Source organism: Schistocerca gregaria, unplaced genomic scaffold (assembly GCF_023897955.1).
Source record: "Schistocerca gregaria isolate iqSchGreg1 unplaced genomic scaffold, iqSchGreg1.2 ptg000178l, whole genome shotgun sequence".
NCBI lineage: Eukaryota > Metazoa > Arthropoda > Insecta > Orthoptera > Acrididae > Schistocerca > Schistocerca gregaria.
Window position 1 is genome coordinate 19,225,478 of NW_026061728.1, and position 27,786 is coordinate 19,253,263.

Consider the following 27,786-nt stretch of genomic DNA (forward strand, 5'->3'; position numbering starts at 1 on the left):
AGTCCCCTAGAACTTAGAACTACTTTAACCGAACTAGCCTAAGGACAGCACACAACACGCAGTCATCACGAGGCAGAGAAAATCCCTGACCCCGCCGGGAATCGTACCCGGGAACCCGGGCGTGGGAAGCGAGAACGCTACCGCACGACAGCCGTGTATGGAAGTGAAACATGACGATAAATAGTTTGGACAAGAAGAGAATAGAAGCTTTCGAAATGTGGTGCTACAGAAGTATGCTAAAGATTAGATGGGTAGATCACATAACTAATGATGAAGTATTGAATAGAATTCGTGAGAAGAGGAATTTGTGGCACAACTTGACAAGAAGAAGGGACCGGTTGGTAGGACATGTTCTGAGGCATCAAGAGATCACAAATTTAGCACTGGAGGACAGCGTGGAGGGTAAAAATCGTAGACGGAGACCAAGAGATTAGACGGAGACCAAGAGATGAATACACTACGCAGATTCAAAAGGATGAAGGTTGCAGTAGGTACTGGGAGATGAAGAAGCTTGCACAGAATAGAGTAGCATGGAGAGTTGCATCAAGCCAGTCTCAGAACTGAAGACAGCAAACAACAACAATGCTAACACAGGGAAACGAAAGGAATGGTTGAGCCCAGCAAAGCAGCAACTCCCCGAACAACGACCTGTAATCATCTACAAAAGATGATGTTATGCATCTGGTGCGCTACGAATTGCTTCCCCGAAGTGTAACCATCACTGCTGACGTTTATTCTCAGCAACCGAGACGTTTTGCAGACGCAATCCAAGAACGACAAGGAGGAAGACCGCGTGAAGTGATGCTACTCCACGATAATGACCACCCGCATTTTGCTAGGCTGAGGGAAGACACTATACGGGAGTTGTGTTGGGGAGTCCTTCCGCAACCACGTTATTCAGCTGATCTGGTGTCCTCAAACACAGATACAACCTTGAAGGAACTTCCCTTTCCAATGAAGATGCTCTATGAATATGGCTCGACGAGTTCTTCGCCTCAAAACCACGTGATTTCCACAGTCGCGGAATATAAAACGTACTCCAGCGTTGACAGATTGTTTTAAATAGAGGAGGAGAATGTATTATTGATAAACTTCTGTGTTACGTTAGAACTTATGCACCAGACAAATACCTTTTCTGCATGAGACACGGCAGTCCGCAGAGCTTATCGGTGTGACGGGATGCCGCAGCGTGAGGGGAACGTGCATCCAGCCATGAGGTTGCCCCGCTGAACTGCAGGCGTTCATGAACAGTACAAGGCGTAGGGTAGTATCTGACAACTTCTCGGGCTTCAAACTACCCATTTCAGCGATAGTATTGCTCGTAACGGGAATATTTTTCAATCTCTGAGTTTTGACGTTATAACAACAGCAGCTGCCGAAGAGCACTGAAACACATAAATCAAAATAAGGCAGCTGTAGTAGACGAAATTCCTTCAGAATTCTTGAAACTTTGGGTGAACTTACCTTCGTAGCACCATTACACTTAGTAAGCGAGATATATGTATCGAGTAACACATACTCTGACATCAATAAAAAATATAAAACAGCAATTCGGAAGATGCTGACATCTGTGAAGAATATTACGGCTACGAAGAAGTCTCGGACGAAATATCAGCACAGGTCAGTTACTGGATGCAGCAGTATTCCGAGCACTTTATTCACCGTGGTCGTTTCTTTACGTTTGATTAGCCAGATTGGATTCTACAAGCAGTCAGCTGAATTACTTCTTAGCAGCTTCCCTTACGGTTGGGGAATGCCTTTGCCACACACATAAAGAAAGACGTATTTCACAAAAAGATTGTCAATGTAAAAGGATTCCTTTCCTGGTTAATGGTTGGCTTACGATATCTCTCAGCATTCGCAACCACTGTATCCTGATGATTAGTAAATCTTCTTGGCCTCAGTATCATCCACGGGCAATTATCGTCCTAACTTACAGGCAAAGCAAGTGGAGGTCCTTTCTGTGCATACAAAAGCTTGGTGAATGTTGGGCGGTCACATCATTGTCCGGCGAGTTGCCATACCTACCTGTCACTCTGGGAATGATGGGATTCCCTCAAACATATATACATGAGATAGTCCTTCAGATGTACGCGTGAGACTCCTAGCAGTTGACGTCTAAATGTGGTTTTTTATGTATTAATTTGCAATGGATTTCGGTGTCTCTCCATTTTCTGGCATGTCTACGGTACCACGTGATCAGGCGTGTACCGGGTAATCATCAATATACACATGTCTCATAGAGGGTATAACACCAAAAATGCAGACAAAGTACCGTCTGCAACATCCAAAATTTTCGCCGTTTAATTTTCGTTGATATCTTGCACTATACTCTTGATTCTGATGCTATATGCTGTACTACAGAAACTAAATACATCAATACTTCGAATACGTATTAAATAAAAATTTGACTGTATATAATTGATTGTAATTATAATAGAAATATTATAAATTGCCGGGTAATAGCCAAGGGAACTTTATTGAGATGTATCAATAGCAAAGACGAAATGATAATAGCTGTACCGATGTTTATCTTTGCGCATAGAGAGCCTCTGTCGCGTGGCGTGCTGATGGGAGGCAGAGCAGTTTGTGTCATGAAAGAGTGCGGAAGTGTTTGTTGAACGCTCCGGCCGACCCGGTGTGTACCTATACTCGCGCCAGTGTAGACATCCCTCACTCGTTAACCTGCGATTACTGAGAGCACGGTAGGAGTGGACAGGCGGGGGAAGCTGCAGTTTCAATTGTTGCCTGTCCCGTAAGTATCCGTGGCTCTGGAGACGACTCGGGGTTCCTCTCATCAAGCAGCAGCAGCAACAGCAGCTCCGCATTGTCGTCGGCTACATACTTGTCATCCGCACAGCTACAATATCGAAGGACTGTTAATTGACAAACATTGTAGTGTAGAGAGGCTTCAACCAGCAACATTTCATTCACAGAGTGTGAATAACTTGAATAATAACTAGCAAAAGTTAAAATTTCTAGGACACCTGTGTTGCATTGTCCTCATACATTATTACCATGCAGGGTCCCTTTCCTTTCCATGCAATCGTCGAGTGTCATATGAATATCAAAACTGATTAAATATTTACTGCTAGTTTCGTGTACTTCATACTGACCAGTTTCAGTCTAAATTTTCTGCCTTAGTAACTACATTGTTGTATTGCTTAACAGAAGCTACTTACAGCAAAGTAAGTTTCGCTGGCAAAACAAATAACTACAGATACAATATAAATCTCCCACATGAACCATGGACCTTGCCGTTGGTAGGGAGGCTTGCGCGCCTCAGCGATACAGATAGCCGTTCCGTTTGTGCAACCACAATGGAGGGGTATCAGTAGAGAGACCAGGCAAATGCGTGGTCAATGAAGAGATGCAGCAGACTCTTCAGTAGTTGCAGGGGCAACAGTCTGGATGATTGACTGATCTAACCCTGTAACACTAATCAAAACGGCGTTGCTGTGCTGGTACTGCGAACGGTTGAAAGCAAGGGGAAACTACAGCCGTAATTTTTCCCGAGGGCATACACCTTTACTGTATGCTTAATGATGATGGCGTCCTCTTGGGTAAAATATTCCGGTGGAAAAATAGTCCCCCATTTGGATCTCCGGGCGGGGCTACTCAAGGGGATATCGTTATCAGGAGAAAGAAAACTGGCATTCTACGAATCGGAGCGTGGAATGTCAAACCCATTAATCGCGCAGGTAGGTTAGAAAATTGAAGAAGGGAAATTGATAGGTTACAAATAGATATAGTGGGAATTAGAGAAGTTCAGTGGCAGGAGGAATAAGACTTCTGGTCAGGTGAATACAGGGTTATAAATACAAAATCAAATAGGGGTAATGCAGGAGTAGGTTTAATAATGAATAAAAAATAGGAGTTCGTGTAAGCTACTACAAACAGCATAGTGAACGCATTATTGTGGCCAAGATAGACACGAAGCCCACGCCTACTACAGTAGTACAAGTTTATATGCCAACTAGCTCTGCAGATGACGAAGAAATTGAATAATTTCTTTTATTTCATCATAAATTTCTTCAGATGGTGAAGGAAGACGAAAATTAAATAGTCATGGATGACTGGAATTCGGTAGTAAGAAAAGGGAGAGAAGAAACATAGTAGCTGAATATGGATTGGCCTTCAGTTGCTTCAATTTCTTCATCTGCAGGGCTAATTGGCATATAAACTTATACTACTGTAGTAGACGTGGGCTTCGTGTCTATCTTGGCCACAAAATGCGTTCACTATGTTGTTTGTAGTAGCGCGTAATGGGGCCCCTTAGGGATATGGCGGCTAAGAAGGGGAAGAAATCCAGTGTGCACTCCATGTGCATTTCCGGAGGAGTCATTCCTGATGTGGAAATGGTACTTTCGGATGCCATGAAGAACACAGGGTGCAGACAGCTGCAGGTGGTGGCACATGTCGCCACTAATGACGCGTGTCGCTTTGGATCTGATGAAATTCTCTCTGGATTCCAGCGGCTATCTGATTTGGTGAAGGTTGCCGGTCTTGCTTACTAGATGAAGGCAGAGCTCTCCATCTGCAGCATCGTTGACAGAACCGACTGCGGACCTTTGATGCAGAGCCGGGTGGAGGGTCTGAGGGTCAGAGGCTCAGACGGTTTTGCGACCGTGTTGGCTGCAGATTCCTTGACTTGCGTCAGAGGATGGTGGGGTTTCGGGTTCCGCTGAATAGGTCAGGAGTTCACTACACTAAGCTGGCGGCTACACGGGTAGCGGAGGCTGTGTGGCATGGACTGGGCAGTTTTTTAGGTTAGAAGGCCTCGGGAAAGTACGGGGAGGGCTGCAATATCAAAGGGTTCATAGCACATACAGGACGTGCTTGGATCAAGGAACAGTCGGAATTGCAGTTGTAAATTGTTGTAGTTGTGCTGGGAAAGTCCCTGAGCTTCAAGCGCTAATAGAAAGCACAGAAGCTGAAATCGTTATAAGTACAGAAAGCTGGCTAAAGCCTAAAATAAGTTCTGCAGAAACCTTTAGAAAGTCTCAGACGGTGTTCAGGAAAGATAGATTAGGCAGAATTGGTGGTGGACTGTTTGTCTGTCAGTAGTGGTTTATCTTGTAGTGAAGCCGAAGTAGGTACTCAGTGCGAATTCGTATGTGTGGTGGTTATACTTAACAACTGAATTGGCTCCTCCTACAGACCCCCAGACTCCGATGATATAGCTGCTGAACAGTTCAGAGAAAATTTGAGTCTCGTAACAAATAAATACCCTCACTCTAACGGTTATAGTTGGTGGGGACTTCAACCTTCCCTCGTTATGTTGGCAAAAATACTTGTTCAAAACCGGTGGTAGGCGAAAACATATTCCGAGATTGTCCTAAATGCTTTCTCCGAAAATTGTTTCAAGCAGTTAGTCCACGAACCCACATGAATTGTAAATGGTTGCGAAAACACACTTGACCTCTTAGTCACGATGCTATTAGCTCTGGACTGTTTGTGGCTGATACAGGGATTAGTGATCACAAGGTCGTTGTAGCTAGGCTCAATGCCATTTCTTCCAAATCCACCAGAAACAAACGCAAAATAAAAGCGGATGAAGTATCACTAGAAGCCTTCCTAAGAGACAGTCTCCATTCCTTCCGAACTGACTACGCAAATGTAGACGAGATGTGGCTCAAATTCAAAGATATAGTAGCAACAGCAATTGAGAGGTTCATACATCATGAATTGGTAAGAGATGGAACGGATCCCCCATGGTACACAAAACAGGGCCGAACGCTATTGCAGAGGCAACTGAAAAAGCATGCGAAGTTCAGAAGAATGCGAAATCCCGAAGATTGGCTAAAATTTACAGACATGCGAAATTTGGCACGTACTTCGATGCGAGATGCTTTTAATAGGTTCCACAACAAAACATTGTCTCGAAATTTGGTAGAAAATCCGAATAAATTCTGGTCGTATCTAAAGTACACAAGCGGCAAGACGCAGTCAATACTTTCGTCGCGCAGTGCCGATGGTACTGTTACCGACGACTGTGAAGGTAAAGCGAACTTACTGAACCCAGTTTTCCGAAATTACTTTACCAGGGAAGACGAACAGAACATTCCAGAATTTGAAACACTAACAGCTGCTAGCATGAGTTTCTTAGAAGTAGATACCTTCGGGGTTGCGAAGCAACTCTAATCGCTTGATATGGGCAAGTCTTCAGGTCTAGATTATATACCGATTAGGTTCCTTTCAGATTACGTTGGTACAATAGCTCCCTACGTAGCAACCCTTTACAACCACTCGCTCACCGATAGATCTGTACCTACAGATTGGAAAATTGCGCAGGTCGCACCAGTGTTCAAGAAGGGTAGTAGGAGTAATCCATTTAACTACAGACCTATATCATTGACGTCGGTTTGCAGTAGGGTTTTGGAGCATATACTGTATTCAAACATTATGAGTCAACTCGAAGGGAACGATCTATTGATACGTAATCAGTATGGTTTCAGAAAACATCGTTCTTGTGCAACGCAACTAGCTCTTTATTCGTACGAAGCAATGGCCGCTATCGACAGGGGATCTCAAGTTGATTCAGTATTTCTAGATTTCCGGAAAACTTTTGATACCGTTCCTCAAAAGCGCCTTCTAATCAAGCTGCGCGCCTATGGGGTATCGTCTCAGTTGTGTGACTGGATTCGTGATTTCCTGTCAGGAAGGTCGCAGTTCGTAGTAATAGACGGCAAATCATTGAGTAAAACTAAAGTGATATCAGGTGATCCCCAGGGAAGCGCCCTGGGACCTCTGCTGTTCCTGATCCATATAAATGACCTGGGTTCTCTTAGGTCGATCGCAGATGATGCTGTAATATACCGTCTAGTAAGGTCATCCGAAGACCAGTATCAGTTGCAAAGCAATTTAGAAAAGATTGCTGTATGGTGCGGCAGGTGGCAGTTGGTAAATAACGAAAAGTCTGAGGTGATCCACATGAGTTCCAAAAGAAATCCGCTGGAGTTCGATTACTCGATAAATAGTACAATTCTCAAGGCTGTCAATTCAACTAAGTACCTGGGTGTTAAAATTACGAACAACTTCAGTTGGAAAGAGCACATAGATAATATTGTGGGTAAGGCGAGCCAAAGGTTGCGTTTCATTGGCGGGACACTTAGAAGATGCAGCAAGTCCACTGAAGAGACAGCTTACACTACACTCGTTCGTCCTCTGTTAGAATATTGCTGCGCCTTGTGGGATCCTTACCAGGTGGGATAGGCGGAGGACATTGAAAGGGTGCAAAAAATGGCAGCTCCTTTTGTATCATCGCGTAATAGGGGAGAGAGTGTGGCAGATATGATACGCGAGTTGGGGTGGAAGTCATTAAAGCAAAGACGTGTTACGTCGCGGCGAGATCTATTTACGAAATTTCGGTCACCAACTTTCTCTTCCTAATGCGAAAATATTTTGTTGAGCCAAACCTACATAGGAAGGAATGATCATCAAAATAAATTAAGAGAAGTTAGAGCTCGAACAGAAAGAATTAGGTGTTCGTTTTTCCCGCGCGCTGATCGGGAGTGGAATGGTAGAGAGATAGAATGAATGTGGTTCGATGAACCCTCTGCCAAGCACTTAAATGTGAATTGCAGAGTAGTCATGTAGATGTAGATGGGGGGTAAGATATGAAGGAGGAAGCAGCCTGGTAGAATTTTGCACAGAGCCCAACTTAATCAAAGCCAACACTTGGTTCAAGAATCGTAAGAGAAGGTTGTATACATGGAAGAATCCTGGTGATACTAGCAGGTATCCGATAGAGATTTAGGAACCAGGTTTTAAGTTGTATCTTACCGTTGTATAGTCTAAGAGATTTCCAGGGGCAGATGTGGACTCTTACCACAATCTATTGGTTATGAACAGTAGATTAAAACTGAAGAAACTGCAAAAAGGTGGAAATTCAAGTACATGGGACCTGGATAAACTGACTAAACCAGAGGTTGTACAGAATTTCAGGGGGAGCATAAGGGAACAATTGAAAGAATGAGGGAAAGGAATACAGTAGATGAAGAGTGGGTAGCTTTGAGGGATGAAATAGTGAATGCAGCAGAGGACAAGTAGGTAAAAAGACAAGTGCTAGCAGAAATCCTTGGGTAACAGAAGATATATTGAATTTAATTGATGAACGGAGAAAATATAAAAATGCCGAAAATGAAGCAGGCAAAAATGAGAACCACAGGAAGTGCAAAATGGCTAAGCAGGGTTGGCTACAGGACAAATGTAAGGATGAGGATGCTTATCTCACTTGGGGGAAAATAGATACTGCCTACAGAGACCTTTTGAGAAAAGAGAACCAACTGCATGAATATCAAGAGCTCCGATGGAAACCCAGTTCTAAGCAAAGAAGGGAAAGCAGAAAGGTGGAAGGGGTATATAGAGGGTCTATGCAAGGGCGATGTACTTGAGGACAATTTTATGGAAATGGAAGAGTATGTAGATGAAGATGAAATGGGAGATACGATACTGCGTGAAGAGTTTGAGAGAGCACTGAAAGACCTGAGTCGAAACAGGGCCCCGGGAGTATATAACATTCCATTAGAACTACTGACAGCCTTGGGAAAGCCAGTCGTGACAAAACTCTACCATCTGCAGGCGAAATACCCACAGACTTCAAGAAGAATATAATAATTTCAATCCCAAAGAAAGCAGGAATTGGCAGATGCGAAAATTACCGATCTGTCAGTTTAATAAGTCACGGCTGCCAAACACTAACGCGAAATCTTTACAGACGATTGGAAAAACTAGTAGAAGCCGACGTCAGGGCAGATCAGTTTCGATTCCGTAGAAATATTGGAATACGTGAGGCAATACTAACCCTACGACTTATCTTAGAAAATAGATTAAGTCTACAAATGCTAGAAACGTATGTTTGCCTTTCCTTAGAGTATTCCAGTCAACACTGTCAAAAGTTTTCTCTCTTTCAATTTCTGAAGGTTGCAGGGGTAATATACAGGGAGCGAAAGGCTATTTACAATTTGTACAGAAACCAGATGGCAGTTATAAGAGTCAAGAGGCATGAAAGGGAATTAGTGGTTGGGAAGGGGGTGAGACAGGTTTGTAGCTTCGCCCCGATGTTATTCAATCTGTATATTGAGGAAGCAGTGAAGGAAACAAAAGAAAAATTCGGAGTAGGTATTAAAATCTATTGTAATACTATCAAAGTTTTTATTTCATCTCAATGTCATCGGCAAACCTCACAGACAGCAAAGGACTACGAACAGCAGTTATGCGGAATGGATAGTGACTTGAAAGGAGGATAAAAGATGATATCAACAAAAGCCAAACGAGGATAATAGAATGTTGTCGAATTAAGTCGGGTTATGCTGAAGGTATTAGATTAGGAAATGTGACACTTAAAGTTGTAAAGGAGTTTTGCTATTTGGGGAGAAAAATAACTGATGTTGGTCGAAGTAGAGAGGATATAAAATGTAGACTGGCAACGGCAAGGAAAGCTTTTCTGAAGAAGAGAAATCTGTTAACATTGAGTATAGATGTAGGTGTCAGGAAGTCGTTTCTGAAAGTATTTGTATGGAGTGTAGCCATGTATGGAAGTGTAACATGGGCGATAAATAGTTTAGACAAGAAGAGAATAGAAGCTTTCGAAATGTGGTGCTACAGAAGAATGCTGAAGATTAGATGGGTAGATGACATAACTAATGAGGAGGTACTTAATAGGATTGGGGAGAAGAGAAGTTTGTGGCACAACTTGACTGGAAGAGGGGATCGATTTCTAGAACATGTTCTGAGACATCAAGAGATCACCAGTGTAGTGTTGGAGGGGAGCGTGGAGGGTAAAAATCGTAGAGGGAGACCAATAGATGAATACACCAAGCAGATTCAGAAGAATGTAGGTTGCAGTAGGTACTGGGAGATGAAGAAGCTTGCACAGGATAGAGTTGCATGGAGAGCTGCATCAAACCAGTCTCAGGACTGTAGGCTACAACAATATAAATTAAGAGAGCGCTATTTCATTTACTCTGTATCAACCTTAGAGAGTGACTTCTGCTACCTTGGTATTTATTTGATTGTTGTTATTTTAAAAGTGAAACCGATTTCTCATATGCTTAAAGGTAATTCAGTTCAATCTTTCAATAGTAAAAAATAAATGCTTCCCGTTTTCTAAATTTTGCATTAAGTTACACTGAGGTTACTGAACGTATTTTTTTGCATAACATTTAACGTTACTTTCAAAATTTAGTGTTTCAGAATGAGTAACTTCAAGTAGTGGGGCAACTGATGACGCGATTGATGTTAGCTGATGACACGATTACCGTTATCCAAGATGGTGGCTTTTGGAGGGAAGATAGCTCAATTGCGCTACCTCTACTAACCTAAAAAAATGGCAGGAAAGAATTGGCTATCTCCACTAACGTAAGTCAACTCTTCCTAGGAAGTAGGCATAAGTCTTTATTTAAACCATTAGAGGTAGTACCACTATCAAGTGTTTTCGCCATGCTCTTGTCAAATGTTCACGAATTTTCCTCTAAGAGCTTACTCCTGCAGCTGATGCAAGTTATTATGATATTGTCACTCAATTCGAATATAATTTTTATAAATTTGTTTAAATAAGTTTAAATTTGATTAGATTTCTTTAAATTTATTATCTACCTACGGCATTAGTGTGTTACCACCACGAGGCTGAGATATAGGTTGTCGGTATGTTACATGAAATCATTCAACTCTACACATAAGACCTTATTAAGCAGTTAGAGCGAAATTAACGTGCATTTTCCAAGAGGATTGTGGTACTGCCTCTAAGAGCTTACTCCCACAAATCATGGGAGTTAGTGTTGTGTTGCCTCCACTAGAGCCTGCTCATTCAATTCGGATATAATTTGTTTAAATTTATTATCTACCTACAGCATTAGTGTCGTGTTACCGCCATAAGAGGCTAAGATATCGATAGCTCTATTACTTGCGCTGGACATAAGTCCTTATTTAAACAATTAGAACCTCTACAACCATCAAGTGTATTCGCCACCGTCTTTGAGAATGTTCACGAAATTTGCTCTAACAGTTTATTCTTGCAGCTGATGAGAGTTAGTATGGTGTTTCCTTTAAATTCGAATATAATTTGTTCAAATGTTTATAAATTTATTGCCTATCTACAGCATTATTTTCATGCTACCGCCATAACAGGCTGAGATATGAATAACTGTATTACATGAACTAGACATAAATCTTTATTTAAACGATTATAGCACTACAACCATCCACTCTGTTCACGAAATTTGCTCTAGCACCCGATGGGAGTTAGTATCGTGTTTCCAATTCACTTCGAATATAATCTCTATAATTTTGTATTAATTTCTTTAAATTTGTTTAAATTTATTATCTAACTACAGCATTAGTGTTGTATTACCGCCACAAGAGGCTTAGATATCGAAGTTTTAATAGCTGTAGTACATGCACTGTATCTACGTGACAGCGTTGTGTTTCGTCCTCGGATAATAAACATCGTCCGGGTAGAGTAGAGTGCGGGAATCGGCATAAGAGGGCGACATACGTAAAAAGAGAGCCAGACTTTGACGCTCAAAACACCATATCTCTTCCACTGGCCCACAACGGAGCCGGTGTTGGTCTGTATTCCAAACGTTGCAGTTCACACATAAGGCGAATCTGCAAGATGGGTCCTATGGAGAGTCCCTCGAATACCAGGTCGAACGTACACCAGGATCGAGCGTCACCGCGTTGACAGAGCACCATACTACGTTCCAGTGCACGGTAGGACACGTCAATTCGACTACATTAAACGACCGGCGGCGAAGTAGTGTGCGGCAGGTGACTGGCTGTTGGTAAGCGAGAGACGGGGAGGTTGCCGTACTCCAGGTAAAGCCTGCTAAAGCAGGAAAAGGGCACCCGTGTCTGACCTGAGGGTCAAGGGAACACGGTACCAGGCCATCCGTCAGTAGGCCGGTGAGGCTGGTCGGTCTTCGTCGCCAAAGCCTGCGGTGCAAACTAACGAAGAGAAATCCTTCTCGATAGTGAACACTGACAAGGCCAAGTCCGGCCCGTTCTTTTGGAAGGGTGACGGAGTAATATCGAACCTTTAATATCATTCCAGCGCTGACAAAGGAACCGAATGCGGCCACGATGCTCCGAGCTATGTGTTTAGGCATCGGTAGTGTTTGCGCTACGTGCGGAATTCGTGATGCCCGATAGACGTTAACATATTCGGTCCGTTGATGTAGGTCCTACACACGAAGACGAAGATCCACAAGCCCAGCACTTGCAAGAGACTCCGATAATTGATGGTGGTCGTGCGTGAGATGTAGTCCGTGAAGTCGATACCGAGACAACGGATTTTATCGCGCAGTGCCACCCTCGCAGGTGTCATCCCATGCCAGTGTCCAAAGCCATTGATTTATGTACATTTACACGGCATCTCGAAGCTTCGAAGTGGCTAACCAATCCAATGCTTTGCGAACATCACGTTCGTCACGAAGAGGTAACATCAGATCATCTGCATACGCAGTGCACCTAAAAAAGGAGCCACCAAGAGACAAACCCGTGAGGCGGTGTCGCAGCCCGCTTAACAAAGGTTCTAATGCTAAGGCGTACAGTATTGTCCATAATAGGCGTACCTGTGTAACACAGCGACGAATTTACAAGGTGTTCGACAGTCTAACGTTGACAAGCGCTTTCCCTGTTGCGCCACGTAGGAGACGAGTAACAACTCGGAGGAAGCGTCGGGGTAATGCTTATTCCGAAGAACAGCAGTTTAGTACGTATGACTGACGCAATCAAATGCTTGACGAATATCGCAGCCAGAGCTCCCGATACGCGACGCACCTTAGCGAGGGCAATCAGCGGCACAGGGCGGAGCGGATATTATGCGTCCCACCTATCGATGACTCATCCATTGATAGGACACGGGATGTCGTACGCAGAATTCGAGCTGCCACTCGACGCGTGAAGTTTCTCGTATCACGGTTCAACCAAGTCAATGGTCGGTAGACTGTAGTACGTGAACCTCCGTGAGGTTTACGGATTGGGATGGTGGTACCTTCCACAAATGCAGCGGGATGTTGCGCTTTCTATTGTCATGAGCTCTTGACATATAGTAGTCCAGTAGGGCACCAGTAGTCTCTGGAACGTCCTATAAATCTCCAGAGGTAACCCATCCGGTCCTAGTAGCTCATTGGGTGGCCCTTTTCCTATGGCATCCAACATTTCTTCTTCAGTCACCGGTTCTAGCAGTTCCTGTTGGAGTTCCGGAGTAACCGCTGCGTGTGTCAAACCAGCGACAACACTAATGATCTCTTGATCAGATCTCGTCCTCGTGTACAGGTGAGAATAAGGGGTAAAGTATGCATTGCTTATGTCTCTTTGCGTGGCGTGACGGACGCCGTTTTCTGTAGTCACTTCATAGATCAATGTCCCGTGTATCTGCTCTCATTCCATGGCTATATGGTACATGCCCCCCCCCCCACCCCCCATGAACCTTGGAACTTGCCATTCGTGGGGAGCCTTGCGTGCCTCAGCGATAAAGATAGCCGTACAGTAGGTGCAACAAGAACGGAGGGGTATCTGTTGAGAGGCCAGACAAACGTGTGTTCCTGAAGAGGGGCAGCAGCCTTTTCAGTAGTTGCAGGGGTAACTGTCTGGATGATTGACTGATCTGGCCTTGTAACACTAACCAAAACGGCCTTGCTGTGCTGGTACTGCGAACGGCTGAAAGTAAGGGGAAACTACAGTCGTAATTTTTCCCGAGGGCATGCAGCTTTACTGTATGGTTAAATGATGATGGCGTCCTCTTGGGTAAAATATTCCTGTGGTAAAATAGTCCCCCATTCGGGTCTCCGGGCGGGGACTACTCAAGGAGACGTCGTTATCAGGAGAAAGAAAACTGGCATTCTACGAATCGGAGCGTGGAATGTCAGACCCATTAATCGCGCAGGTAGGTTAGAAAATTTAAAAAAGGGAAATGGATAGGTTAAAGTTAGAGATAGTGGGAATTAGTGAAGTTCGGTGGCAGGAGGAACAAGATTTCCGGTCAGGTGAATACAGGGTTATAAACACAAAATCAAATAGGGATAAAGCAAGAGTACGCTTAATAATGATTAAAAAAAGTACGAGTTCGGGTAAGCTACTACAAACAGCATAGTGAACGCATTATTGTGGCCAAGATAGATTAGAAGCCCACGCCTATTACAGTAGTACAAGTTTATATGCCAACCAGCTCTGCAGATGACGAAGAAATTGATGAAATAAAAGAAATTATTCAGATAGTGAAGAGAGACTAAAATTTAATAGTCATGGGTGACAGAAATTCGACAGTAGGAAAAGGGAGAGAAGGTAACGTAGTAGGTGAAGATGGATTGGGGGTAATAAACGAAAGAGGAAGCCGCCTGGTAGAATTTTGTACAGAGCACAACTTTTCATAGCTAACACATAGTTCAAGAATCATAAAAGAAGGTTGTATACATGGAAGAGGCCTGGAGACACTGACTGGTTTCAGATAGATTATATAATTATAAGACAGAGATTTAGGAACCAGGTTTTAAATTGTATGACATTTCCAGGGGCAGATGTGGACTGTGACCACAATCAATTGGTTATGAACTGTAGATTAAAACTCAATAAACTGCAAAAAGGTGGGAATTTAAGGAGATGGGATCTGGATGAACTGAAAGAACCAGAGGTTGTAAGGAGTTTCAAGGAGAGCATAAGAGAGCAATTGAGAGGAATAGGGCAAACAAATACAGTAGAAGAAGAATGAGTAGGTTTGAGGGATGAAGTAGTGAAGGCAGCAGTGGATCAAGTAAGTAAAGAGACGAGGGCTAGTAAAAGTCCTTGAGTAATAGAAGATATATTGAATTTAATTGATGAAAGGAGAAAATATAAAAATGCAGTAAATGAAGCGGGCAAAAAGGAATATAACCGTCTCAAAAATGAGATCGACAGGAAGTGCAAAATGGCTAAGCAGGGATGGCTTAGGACAAATGTAAGGATGTAGAGGCTTATTACAAAAAACTCGATGGTTTGTCACCTCATGGTTCCATGTCACAGACATCAGCGAAAGTTCTTCACCAAGTGTTATGCACAGATCACATCTGGATCACCAGTGACGACGGAACAGGCTAATATTGTTGCTCACATGCCAGTTGCGCAGTGAACTAGCTTTATTGCTGTACACTTGTACTGTGTTGAGGGACAAGGATAAAGTGATGGCATGGCGACAGAACTTGATGAGGTTTGTTTGCCATAGATACGTTGACTCTGCACAAAAGAGTAAACAAGTAATCGGCAAATGAAATCTATTTATAACGTCTACTAGCTGGTGAATGCGGTAAATGATGTTCTCACAGGAGTGCACCTTGAGGGCATACAGGCCTCAGTGATATGAGCATGTCGTCCTATCACGTGACCATGGAATAACAATGGACGTAAGTCTGGAGTGAAGCAAACTTTCTTTATGAACCACCAGGCACACTGTACTTATGAACGAAAGCGAAACATGTGGACAGCCCTAAATAAAGCCAAACACATCAGTAGCTCACGTTAAGCTTAACCCAAGTAGTCCATGGCTCGTGCACCAGACCCAGAATACGTGTATACTCGGTACTATAGCCCATCTCAAAGTGGTTTGTTTTTTACTCCTGTGTGCATCATACCATTGCCATAATTTGGCCTAACAGAATATTTGCTTGTGAGTGGACACCACGTGCCACACGCTTTGCGCTGATTGCCGTCCACATATTTCTGCGGGTCAGCTGTCGTGATAGTCACTAGGGGAAAGATAGACACTGCGTACAGGAAAATTAAGGAGACCTTTGGAGAAAAGAGAACCACTTGCATGGATTTCAAGATTTGAGATGGAAACGCAGTTCTAAGCAAAGAAGGGAAACCAGAAAGGTGGAAGGAGTATATAGAGGATCTATACAAGGGCGGTGTTCTTGAGGACAATATCATACAACCGGAGGAAAATGTAGATGAAGTTGATATAGGAGATATGATACTGCATCAAGAGTTTGACAAAGCACTGAAAGACCTAAGTCGAAATAAGGCCCCGGGAGTAGACAACATTCAATTAGAACTACTGACAGCCTTGGGAGAGCCACGCCTAACAAAACTACCATCTGGTGACCAAAATGCATGACACAGAAAAATTACCCTCAGACTTCAAGAAGAATATAATAATTCCAATCCCAAAGGAAGCAGGTGTTGGCAGATATGAAAATTACCGAACTATCAGTTTAGTAAGTCATGGCTGCAAAATACTAACGCGAATTCCTTACAGACGAATGGAAAAACTGGTAGAAGCCGACCTCAGGGAAGATCAGTTAGGAAATATTGGAATACGTGAGGCAATACTGACCCTACGACTTATCTTAGAAAATAGATTACGTCTACAAAAGCTAGAAACGTAGGTTTGCCTTTCCTTAGAGTATTCCAGTCAACACTGTCAAAAGTTTTCTCTCTTTGAATTTCTGAAGGTGGCATGGGTAATATACAGGGAGCGAAAGGCTATTTACAATTTGTACAGAAACAAGATGGCATTTATAAGAGTCGAGTGGCATGAAAGGGAATCAGTGGTTGGGAAGGGAGTGAGACAGGTTTGTAGCCTCTCCCCGATGTTATTCAATCTGTATATGGAGTAAGCAATGAAGTAAACAAAGTTTTTATTTCTTCTCCATGGATTTTAATACCTACTCCGAATTTTTCTTTTGAGGTTCGGCGATGACAGTGTAATTCTGTCAGAGAGGGCAAAGGACTTGGAAGAGCAATTGAAAGGAATAGATAGTGTCTTGAAAGGAAGATATAAGATGAACACCAACAAAAGCAAAACGATGATAATGGAATGTAGTCGAATTACGTCGGGTAACGCTGAGGGAATTAAAATAGGAAATGAGACACTTAAAGTAGTAAAGGAGTTTTGCTATTTGGGGAGCAAAATAACTGATGATGGTCCAAGTAGAGAGGATATAAGATGTAGACTGGCAATTGCAAGGAAAGCGCTTTTGAAGAAGAGAAATTTGTTAACATCAAATATAGATTTAAGTGTCAGGAAGTCTTTTCTGAAAGTATTTGTACGGAGTGTAGCCATGTATGGAAGTGAGACATGGACGATAAATAGTTTGGGCAATAAGAGAATAGAAGCTTTCGAAATATGGTGCTATAGAAGATTGCTGAAGATTAGATGGGTAGATCACATAACTAATTAGGAGGTATTGAATAAAATTGGGGAGAAGTTTGTGGCACAACTTGGCTAGAAGAAGGGATCGGTTGGTAGGATCAAGGGATCACCAATTTAGTATTGGAGGGCAGCGTGGTAAGTAAAAATCGTAGAGGGAGACCAAGAGATGAATACACTAAGCAGATTCAGAGGGATAGAGAAGCATAAGGAGCTGCTTCAAACCAGTCTCAAGACTGAAGACTCCAACAACAACAACGTGGGATATGGAGGGCTGTCGTTGATGATTCCCACCATTTGACGAGTACAAATGATGGTCCCTTCACAGTGTTGATGTGCTCGGTTGACAGTCATCTGTCGAGTCCGTGTTTGTGGCATAACGGAACACTACCTGAGGATGGCGTAGTAAAAGTCTGCGATTCCCGGATGGGGGGGGGGGGGGGGGGTCAGGCATTTTTCTGCCACGTGATGACCGAGTGTTGTGTAATGTCCTTAGGTTAGTTAGGTTTAAGTAGGCACAGTCTACACGTGTCTCCAACTGACGGTTGACATTCCGGTGAGATCAGGTAAGCGGGCAGCGGCTACGCCATAGTAGTTGTCGTCGAAGCTTGATGGTACAGGCGTAAGCAGTGTGATCAGTAAATGCAGCTGGCCACAACTCGGCTGCCTTGACTGCATCCTCGAGAGAGCGGGATGTATACATCCTATTAATGTAGACTGGCAATGGAAAGGTAACCATTTCTGAAGAAGAGAAATTTGTTAACATCGAGTATAGATTTATGTATCAGTAAATCGTTTCTAAAAGTATGGAGTGTAGTCATGTATGGAAGTGAAACATGTACGATAAATAGTTTGGACAAGAATAGAATAGAAGCTTTCGAAATGTGGTGCTACAGAAGAATGCTGAAAATAAGGTGGATAGATCACGTAACTAATAAGGAGGTATTGAATAGAATTGGGGAGAAGAGCAATTTGTAGCACAACTTGACTAGAAGAAGGGATCCGTTGGTAGGACATGTTTTGAGGCATCAAGGGATCACAAATTTAGCATTGGAGGGCAGCGTGGAAGGTAAAAATCGTAGAGGGAGACCATGAGGTGAATACACTAAGCAGATTCAGAAGGATGTAGGTTGCAGTAGGATCTGGGAGATGAAGAAGCTTGCACAGGACAGAGTAGCATGGAGAGTTGCAGCAAACCAATCTCAGGACTGAAGACCACAACAACAACAACAACAACAAAACATTTTTCGCAAGCTCGGAACCTTCTGGTCCGTCAGAAACTATCACATTCATTTTTCCATAAATACAGTGTACAAATCTCACAAAATTTAACAAGACAACCGTCTGGACCTTACAAAAGTAAGAGAAAGAATGAATAAGTAATTGTTCCTTCTCTTTCAACAACATTCCAATATTCACAAATAATGTTTGACGTCGCACTGAGACGGCGCGTTTGTTCCTTGAGGTTGACATGTAACTCCTTACAAATGGAAGGCCTCAGACACGGCCAACCGATTCGGCTCAAATTTGGCAGGTCGCTTGTGTACAACCAAAAACGGAGGAATCTAAAATATTTTAGGTCAACACCGCCGCGTTATTGAAAAAAATCACCCCTAAAAGTTATGAAGAGCAATCGACTCAAAATTGGTGGGATCGATAGATAATTGTAAATAGAGCATTTTTCAATATCAGCTATGGTATCCGAAAACGCATACTATTCCAGAAACCGAGGGAAGAAAGTTTTACAACTGTCGCTTCTGTTCCTACTTTTTAAACGGTTTTTGCCGACAGCACTGATAGCGCAACAGCCAAGGTAACTGGCTGGGAATCTGAGAACCCGGGTTCGAATCGCGAGGAAACCCAGTGGATGTTATTATTGTCGTTTGTATTTTTCCATATCTCAATTCATAGGAATAGGAGGGTTAATAAGGTAAGTAAATCTATAAGGAACGATAAAAATAAGGTAGGCAAATAAATTTCTGAAACTTCTTGGGGTAGTAAACAACTAAAATGTTACTCCAGGTCACTTTAGAATGGCTCTTCCAGTCACTGTTACGTGTCCTCATTTTTCGTCGAACAACTAGATGGGTGGTACTTGTCACATAAAAATTTGAAACAAATATACTCACGGCACCAAGAACATCTAATGAATGCAATCTTTCGAAAGCTACACTGTTCCTTCCCAAGAGTAGGCGGAAAACAAACTTGGTTTACATTTCTAAATGTCTTTTTCGGGAATTAATTTTGATGCGTACCACGCATACGATATCATTGCGTGAAAAATCGGTGCTGAAAGTTGGTTATGAATTATGTTGTAAATAGTTATTGTATCCGTGCGGTTGTCCAATTCCCGCTGGGTTTCCAGAAGCACACTGCAATCCTGAAGCCTGGAAATAAAGTTTTTAACCTGGCGATAGAAATCAACATCACACGGCTGGTACACAGGTGTACAGTTGGGCGGTATTACTTTTACCGTGCACGTCGGCTGACCCTCGCCATCTATAATCATTGTGTCATATAATATAGCATTACTTTGTCCACTCCAGGAATCCACTACTAGAAAAAACTTGCTATCGGGAACGTATGGTTTTAAAACATTCTCAAGAAATATTCTGTAAATCGCATTCGTCAGTTTGGAGAAGGTAATGTAAACATTTTTCAACGAGTCGGTTAAACGGTTGACCTCTTCTATAACCTGAGGACCAAATGTAACATTCGTTTCTTGTAAACATAGGAAAACCTTACGTAACAGTTTTCCAGAGGCTGTAGTGGCACGTTGCGCCGTGTACGAATGTGTTAGTAGGTTTTTACTACCAACTGCGACAAGGATTCGTTTTTCTCCCTTATGCGATAACGTGCGTCGAATGTTCACCCAATACTCGCATCCTGTATGCCGGTGTTGATCACGTAATCACTATTAAAACCGGTCATAAGTGACGCCGTTTGCCTGTTGAAAAGAGCTCCCACTTTCTGTATATCTTCTATATTTTGTACCTCCTAATGAGAGACGTATTTAGTGACGCGCCGTTGACGAATTTTATACCCCGATCTGAAATTTTTTGCCCAAGATAATGATGCAGCAGACGTAGAATCCTTGTTGGCCGTATATTGAAGCGCTGCACCTGCAGCCCACTCCTGAAGTATTCTCGCTGTTACATTCTCGTTACGTCAACAGGATTCGACAATTCGGTCGTATGTCCACATATTTATCGCCTGGTATTTGTCGTATCAAGTCCCTCCTTTAACGATATCACTTTCACACTATTTCAAGTCCTTCTTCTGCTCCAGGGCTGTTGTTGCTCCATTCTTTTGCAGTGTTTGTAAGTTCAAATTTGGACGATTCCTGGCTAGCGCTACCGCCTTAACTTTTACTTCAAGGGGTATAGAGCTGTAGTTAAGTCGTTTAGTAACCGGTTCGTGATACTCATCGGGAACGGATGAAGCACATATTCCCAGTGACGTGGAGATTTCTGAAATGTTATGACAATTTAGCGATTCACTAGTCGGGATATCTTCCACTGAATCACCTTCTGCTTCGTCTTCATGGTATAGTACCTCAGTATCAAGAAAAGTTATTTCGTTCGTCACCACAAATATCTCTCGACCATAGCCGTTCCTATCAACCTGGAACGCCGAGAAACAGACCTGGCTGCTTCCAGTAGTGCGTTGATAATGCATCTGTATTTGGCAAACCAAAACACAGCGACGGTAACTTCCCGCTTGCCATCGTCTGTGACAGGCTCCCAATTATATATTACAACGCTAGTCGAAGGGTGTACATCCTCCGTTACTCAGATTATGCACCTGAAAGATATGACAACAAATAATAACTAGTTACTACGGCATAAACAGACGAGCTAATTTCTACAAACTACATACAGCTCTCGTCATATGTTACTTACAGAATAACACTGTATTCATTCACGAAACTTATTTCATTCGGCACATTAATGATGGAAAAATCACTACTGTATCCGCCAGGATCGCGGCAGCCTAATGACGGAAAACAACTCTTTCCGATTTACGTCTATAAGGCTCGTGCTGGACACCTTCTCTCTTCCAGATTCACAACTATGATATGACGAACAGGCAACCGGGACAACATAACTCTCCCCGCGTGCATTCTGTCCCGTGCCTCGCTGTAAACAAGCGTCGCGCGGTTGGCTGTCTGTGATCCCTCGTGAGGAATTCGAAGCACTCTTACAAGGGGAGGCCGCCAATTGTGAAATTCAGATTCAATTCATACTGCGCATAGTAAAAGCTCATGGCCAGAGGTGCTATGTGGGAAAGCACCAAGATGTACTTCTCAGCCGTTGTCGAGAAAATCGACAGTTAAAAGAAACCGTTGCGGTGAAATACTCACTACGATTGATAGTATTCTACAGCGTCGTGACGCAGCGGTAAGCTCTCGGGTTCGGGTTCGTAATTCCGAAGTTCGCTGGATCGAATCTCGCGCCATGCAACCATTTTTTTTTAGTATTTGTTTTTTGTAATTCAAATTTGTGTACATACACACAATGTATGTATATATATAATTCCCAGCAATCAGTTGCAACAATTATGCATATAATAAGTTGTTGAAAGTCGTTTGTCGTGGAAAAACTGGCAACTTCGAACATCATTATGTTTTCCGCAAACAAAGTTGTATTTCATTAATGTTATTAATTGTCTTCATAATGTTAACCAAGTATAGTTAACGGAAGACGTAGAAACGATATTCCGAAACGAATACGTATAGCGTAAATCAAACGTTCGAATTAGAATAGAAACCGCACGTACACAAATTTTCTGTGGCAGGTATGAAATACACTCCTGGAAATTGAAATAAGAACACCGTGAATTCATTGTCCAAGGAAGGGGAAACTATATTGACACATTCCTGGGCTCAGACACATCACATGATCACACTGACAGAACCACAGGCACATAGACACAGGCAACAGAGCATGCACAATGTCGGCACTACTACAGTGTATATCCACCTTTCACAGCAATGCAGGCTGCTATTCTCCCAAGGAGACGATCGTAGAGATGCTGGATGTAGTCCTGTGGAACGGCTTGCCATGCCATTTCCACCTGGCGCCTCAGTTGGACCAGCGTTCGTGCTGGACGTGCAGACCGCGTGAGACGACGCTTAATCCAGTCCCAAACATGCTCAATGGGGGACAGATCCGGAGATCTTGCTGGCCAGGGTAGTTGACTTACACCTTCTAGAGCACGTTGGGTGGCACGGGATAGATGCGGACGTGCATTGTCCTGTTGGAACAGCAAGTTCCCTTGCCGTTCTAGGAATGGTGGAACGGTGGGTTCGATGACGGTTTGGATGTACCGTGCACTATTCAGTGTCCCCTCGACAATCACCAGAGGTATACGGCCAGTGTAGGAGATCGCTCCCCACACCATGATGCCGGGTGTTGGCCCTGTGTGCCTCGGTCGTATGCAGTCCTGATTGTGGCGCTCACCTGCACGGCGCCAAACACGCATACGACCATCATTCGCACCAAGGCAGAATCGACTCTCATCGCTGAAGACGACACGTCTCCATTCGTCCCTCCATTCACGCCTGTCGCGACACCACTGGAGGCGGGCTGCACGATGTTGGGGCGTGAGCGGAAGACGGCCTAACGGTGTGCGGGACCGTAGACCAGCTTCATGGAGACGGTTGCGAATGGTCCTCGCCGATACCCCAGGAGCAACAGTGTCCCTAATTTGCTGGAAAGTGGCGGTTTGGTCCCCTACGGCACTGCGTAGGATCCTACGGTCTTGGCGTGCATCCGTGTGTCGCTGCGGTCCAGTCCCAGTTCGACGGGCACGTGTACCTTCCGCCGACCACTGGCGACAACATCGATGTACTGTGGAGACCTCACCCCCCACGTGTTGAGCAATTCGGCGGTACGTCCACCCGACCTCCCGCATGCCCACTATACGCCCTCGCTCAAAGTCCGTCAACTGCACATACGGTTCACGTCCACGCTGTCGCGGCATGCTACCAGTGTTAAAGACTGCGATGGAGCTCCGTATGCCACGGCAAACTGGCTGACACTGACGGCGGCGGTGCACAAATTCTGCGCAGCTAGCGCCATTCGACGGGCAACACCGCGGTTCCTGGTGTGTCCGCTGTGCCGTGCGTGTGATCATTGTTTGTACAGCCCTCTCGCAGTGTCCGGAGCAAGTATGGTGGGTCTGACACACCGGTGTCAATGTGTTCTTTTTTCCATTTACAGGAGTGTATAAACTCCGTTACTCGCTCGTTACACTCGAAGGACAGATGTTGAATGGGCCGAAACGAGCTACTGCATAACAGCGTAGTTGCCTGCCAACTTCGAAAGAAGGTAGGTGCGGTCCCTAGCGCAACTTATAACATCGTCGAAAATCAGTGCGGACGTGAGAGCTTTGGTACACCCTGTTAAACAAACGGAAAAATGGAGGCGGTACAATTGGAGAGTGATCCGCCTTCACCAACATGTGTAAGCAATTCATATTTGAATTACAAAACACTAATAATAAAAAATGTTGCATGGCGCGAGATTTTTTTTTTTATTTTTCCGCCTCTCCCGACACGCTTCATATACCCTGCGCTGCTTGTGCTGCTAGTTAGTTGGTTAGGCATTCCATAGATTTTTTTATTTTGTTTATTTTTTATTTAATTTTTGTTCATTGTATCTACTCGGGGCGGACGTCGTAAGACACCCGTTTCAGTTCGTCGTTGATCCATTAACTCAGTTTTTTTATTACAGACGGCAGCTAACACATTCCTCCCCCCATGAACCATGGACCTTGCCGTTGGTGGGGAGGCTTGCGTGCCTCAGCGATACAGATGGCCGTACCGTAGGTGCAACCACAACGGAGGGGTATCTGTTGAGAGGCCAGACAAACGTGTGGTTCCTGAAGAGAGGCAGCAGCCTCTTCAGTAGTTGCAGGGGCAACAGTCTGGATGATTGACTGATCTGGCCTTGCAACATTAACCAAAACGGCCTTGCTGTGCTGGTACTGCGAACGGCTGAAAGCAAGGGGAAACTACAGCCGTAATTTTTCCCGAGGACATGCAGATTTACTGTATGATTAAATGATGATGTCATCCTCTTGGGTAAAATATTCCGGAGGTAAAATAGTCCCCCATTCGGATCTCCGGGCGGGGACTACTCAGGAGGATGTCGTTATCAGGAGAAAGAAAACTGGCGTTCTACGGATCGGAGCGTGGAATGTCAGACCCATTAATCGCATAGGTAGGTTAGAAAATTTAAAAAGGGAAATGGATAGGTTAAAGTTAGATATAGTAGGAATTAGTGAAGTTCGGTGGCAGGAGGAACAAGACTTCTGGTCAGGTGACTACAGGGTTATAAACACAAAATCAAATAGGGGTAATGCAGGAGTAGGTTTAATAATGTATAGGAAAATAGGAATGCGGGTAAGCTACTACAAACAGCATAGTGAACGCATTATTGTGGCCAAGATAGATTCGAAGCCGACACCTACTACAGTAGTACAAGTTTATATGCCAACTAGCTCTGCAGATGATGAAGAAATTGAAGAAATGTACGATGAAATAAAAGAAATTATTCAGATAGTGAAGGGAGACGAAAATTTAATAGTAATGGGTGACTGGAATTCGAGTGTAGGAAAAGGGAGAGAAGGAAACATAGTAGGTGAATATGGATTGGGGCTAAGAAATGAAAGAGGAAGCCGCCTAGTAGAATTTTGCACAGAGCACAACTCAATCATAGCTAACACTTGGTTTAAGAATCATGAAAGAAGGTTGTATACGTGGAAGAACCCTGGAGATACTAAAAGGTATCAGATAGATTATATAATGGTAAGACAGAGATTTAGGAACCAGGTTTTAAGTTGTAAGACATTTCCAGGGGCAGATGTGGACTCTGACCTCAATCTATTGGTTATGACCTGCAGATTAAAACTGAAGAAACTGCAAAAATGTGGGAAATTAAGGAGATGGGACCCGGATAAACTGAAAGAACCAGAGGTTGTACAGAGTTTCAGGGAGAGCATAAAGGAAGAATTGACAGGAATAGGGGAAAGAAATACAGTAGAAGAAGATTGGGTAGCTCTGAGGGATGTAGTAGTGAAGGCAGCAGAGGATAAAGTAGGTACAAAGACGAGGGCTGCTAGAAATCCTTGGGTAACAGAAGAAATATTGAATTTAATTGATGAAAGGAGAAAATACAAAAATGCACTAAATGAAGCAGCCAAAAAGGAATACCAGCGTCTCAAAAATGAGATCGACAGGAAGTGCAAAATGGCTAAACAGGGATGGCTAGAGGACAAATGTAAGGATGTAGAAGCTTATCTCACTAGGGGTAAGATAGATACTGCCTACAGGAAAATTAAAGAGACCTTTGGAGAGAAGAGAACCACGTGTATGAATATCAAGAGCTCAGATGGCAGCCCAGTTCTAAGCAAAGAAGGGAAGGCAGAAAGGTGGAAGGAGTATATAGAAGGTTTATACAAGGGCGATGTACCTGAGGACAATATTATGGAAATGGAAGAGGATGTAGATGAAGACGAAATGGGAGATACGATACTGCGTGAAGAGTTTGACAGAGCACTGAAAGACCTGAGTCGAAACAAGGCCCCCGGAGTAGACAACATTCCATTAGAACTACTGACGGCCTTGGGACAACCAGTCCTGACAAAACTCTACCAGCTGGTGAGCAAGATGTATGAGACAGGCGAAATACCCTCAGACTTCAAGAAGAATATAATAATTCCAATCCCAAAGAAAGCAAGTGCTGACAGATGTGAAAATTACCGAACTATCAGTTTAATAAGCCACGGCTGCAAAATACTAACGCGAATTCTTTACAGACGAATGGAAAAACTGGTAGATGCAGACCTCAGGGAGGATCAGTTTGGATTCCGACGAAATGTTGGAACACGTGAGGCAATACTGACCTTACGACTTATCTTAGAAGAAAGATTAAGAAAAGGCAAACCTACGTTTCTAGCATTTGTAGACTTAGAGAAAGCTTTTGACAATGTTGACTGGAATACTCTTTTTCAAATTCTAAAGGTGGCAGGGGTAAAATACAGGGAGCGAAAGGCTATTTATAATTTGTGCAGAAACCAGATGGCAGTCATAAGAGTCGAGGGGCATGAAAGGGAAGCAGTGGTTGGGAAAGGAGTGAGACAGGGTTGTAGCCTCTCCCCGATGTTATTCAATCTGTATATTGAGCAAGCAGTAAAGGAAACAAAAGAAAAATTTGGAGTAGGTATTAAAATTCATGGAGACGAAGTAAAAACTTTGAGGTTCGCCGATGACATTGTAATTCTGTCAGAGACGGCAAAGGACTTGGAAGAGCAGTTGAACGGAATGGACAGTGTCTTGAAAGGAGGATATAAGATGAACATTAACAAAAGCAAAACGAGGATAATGGAATGTAATCAAATTAAATCGGGTGATGCTGAGGGAATTAGATTAGGAAATGAGACACTTAAAGTAGTAAAGGAGTTTTGCTATTTAGGAAGTAAAATAACTGATGATGGTCGAAGTAGAGAGGATATAAAATGCAGACTGGCAATGGCAAGGAAAGCGTTTCTGAAGAAGAGAAATTTGTTAACATCGAATATAGATTTATGTATCAGGAAGTCGTTTCTGAAAGTATTTGTTTGGAGTGTAGCCATGTATGGAAGTGAAACATGGACGATAACTAGTTTGGACAAGAAGAGAATAGAAGCTTTCGAAATGTCGTGCTACAGAAGAATACTGAAGATAAGGTGAATAGAGCACGTAACTAATGAGGAGGTATTGAATAGGATTGGGGAGAAGAGAAGTTTGTGGCACAACTTGACTAGAAGAAGGGATCCGTTGGTAGGACATGTTTTGAGGCATCAAGGGATCACAAATTTAGCATTGGAGGGCAGAGTGGGGGGTAAAAATCGTAGAGGGAGACCGAGAGATGAGTACACTAAGCAGATTCAGAGGGATGTAGGTTGCAGTATGTACTGGGAGATGAAGCAGCTTGCACAGGATAGAGTATCATGGAGAGCTGCATCAAGCCAGTCTCAGGACGGAAGACAACAACAAACAACCTTATTATTATCATTCTTTATTAATTTACTTACCTTATTAACCATCCTATCCCTATCAATTGAGATATGGAAAAATACAAACGAAAATAATAACATCCGCTAGGATTCTCCGATTCCCAGCCAGTTAGTTACCTTAGCTGTTCCGCTATCGCCGCTGTCGGCGAAAAGCGTTTACCATGTGGGTACAGGAGCGACAATTGTAAAAGTTTCTTTCCTCGATTTTTGGAAAAGTTTGCGTTTGCGGACCCCATACCTGATGATGAAAAATGCTCTATTTACAATTATCTATCGATCGCTCTAATTCTGAGTCCGTTGCTCGTCAAAACCTTTAGGGTTGATTTTCTCAAAATTGCGGGGGTGTTGACCCAAAATATCTTGGAGTATTTCATTTTAGGTTCTACACAAGCAACCTGCCAAATTTGAGCTGAATCGGTTGGCCGTGTATGAGGCCTTCCCCAGCTTTTGACATATTTTACCAAAAGAAACTAGGAATGGACATTTCAGTAAACTGCCATTTGTTCCTCGGAGCTAATGTATTGAACATTTAGATGGCCTCGCCCTGTATAAAGACCAACAGCCGTTCTATCACATTTCGTTGTCTCTGATGAACC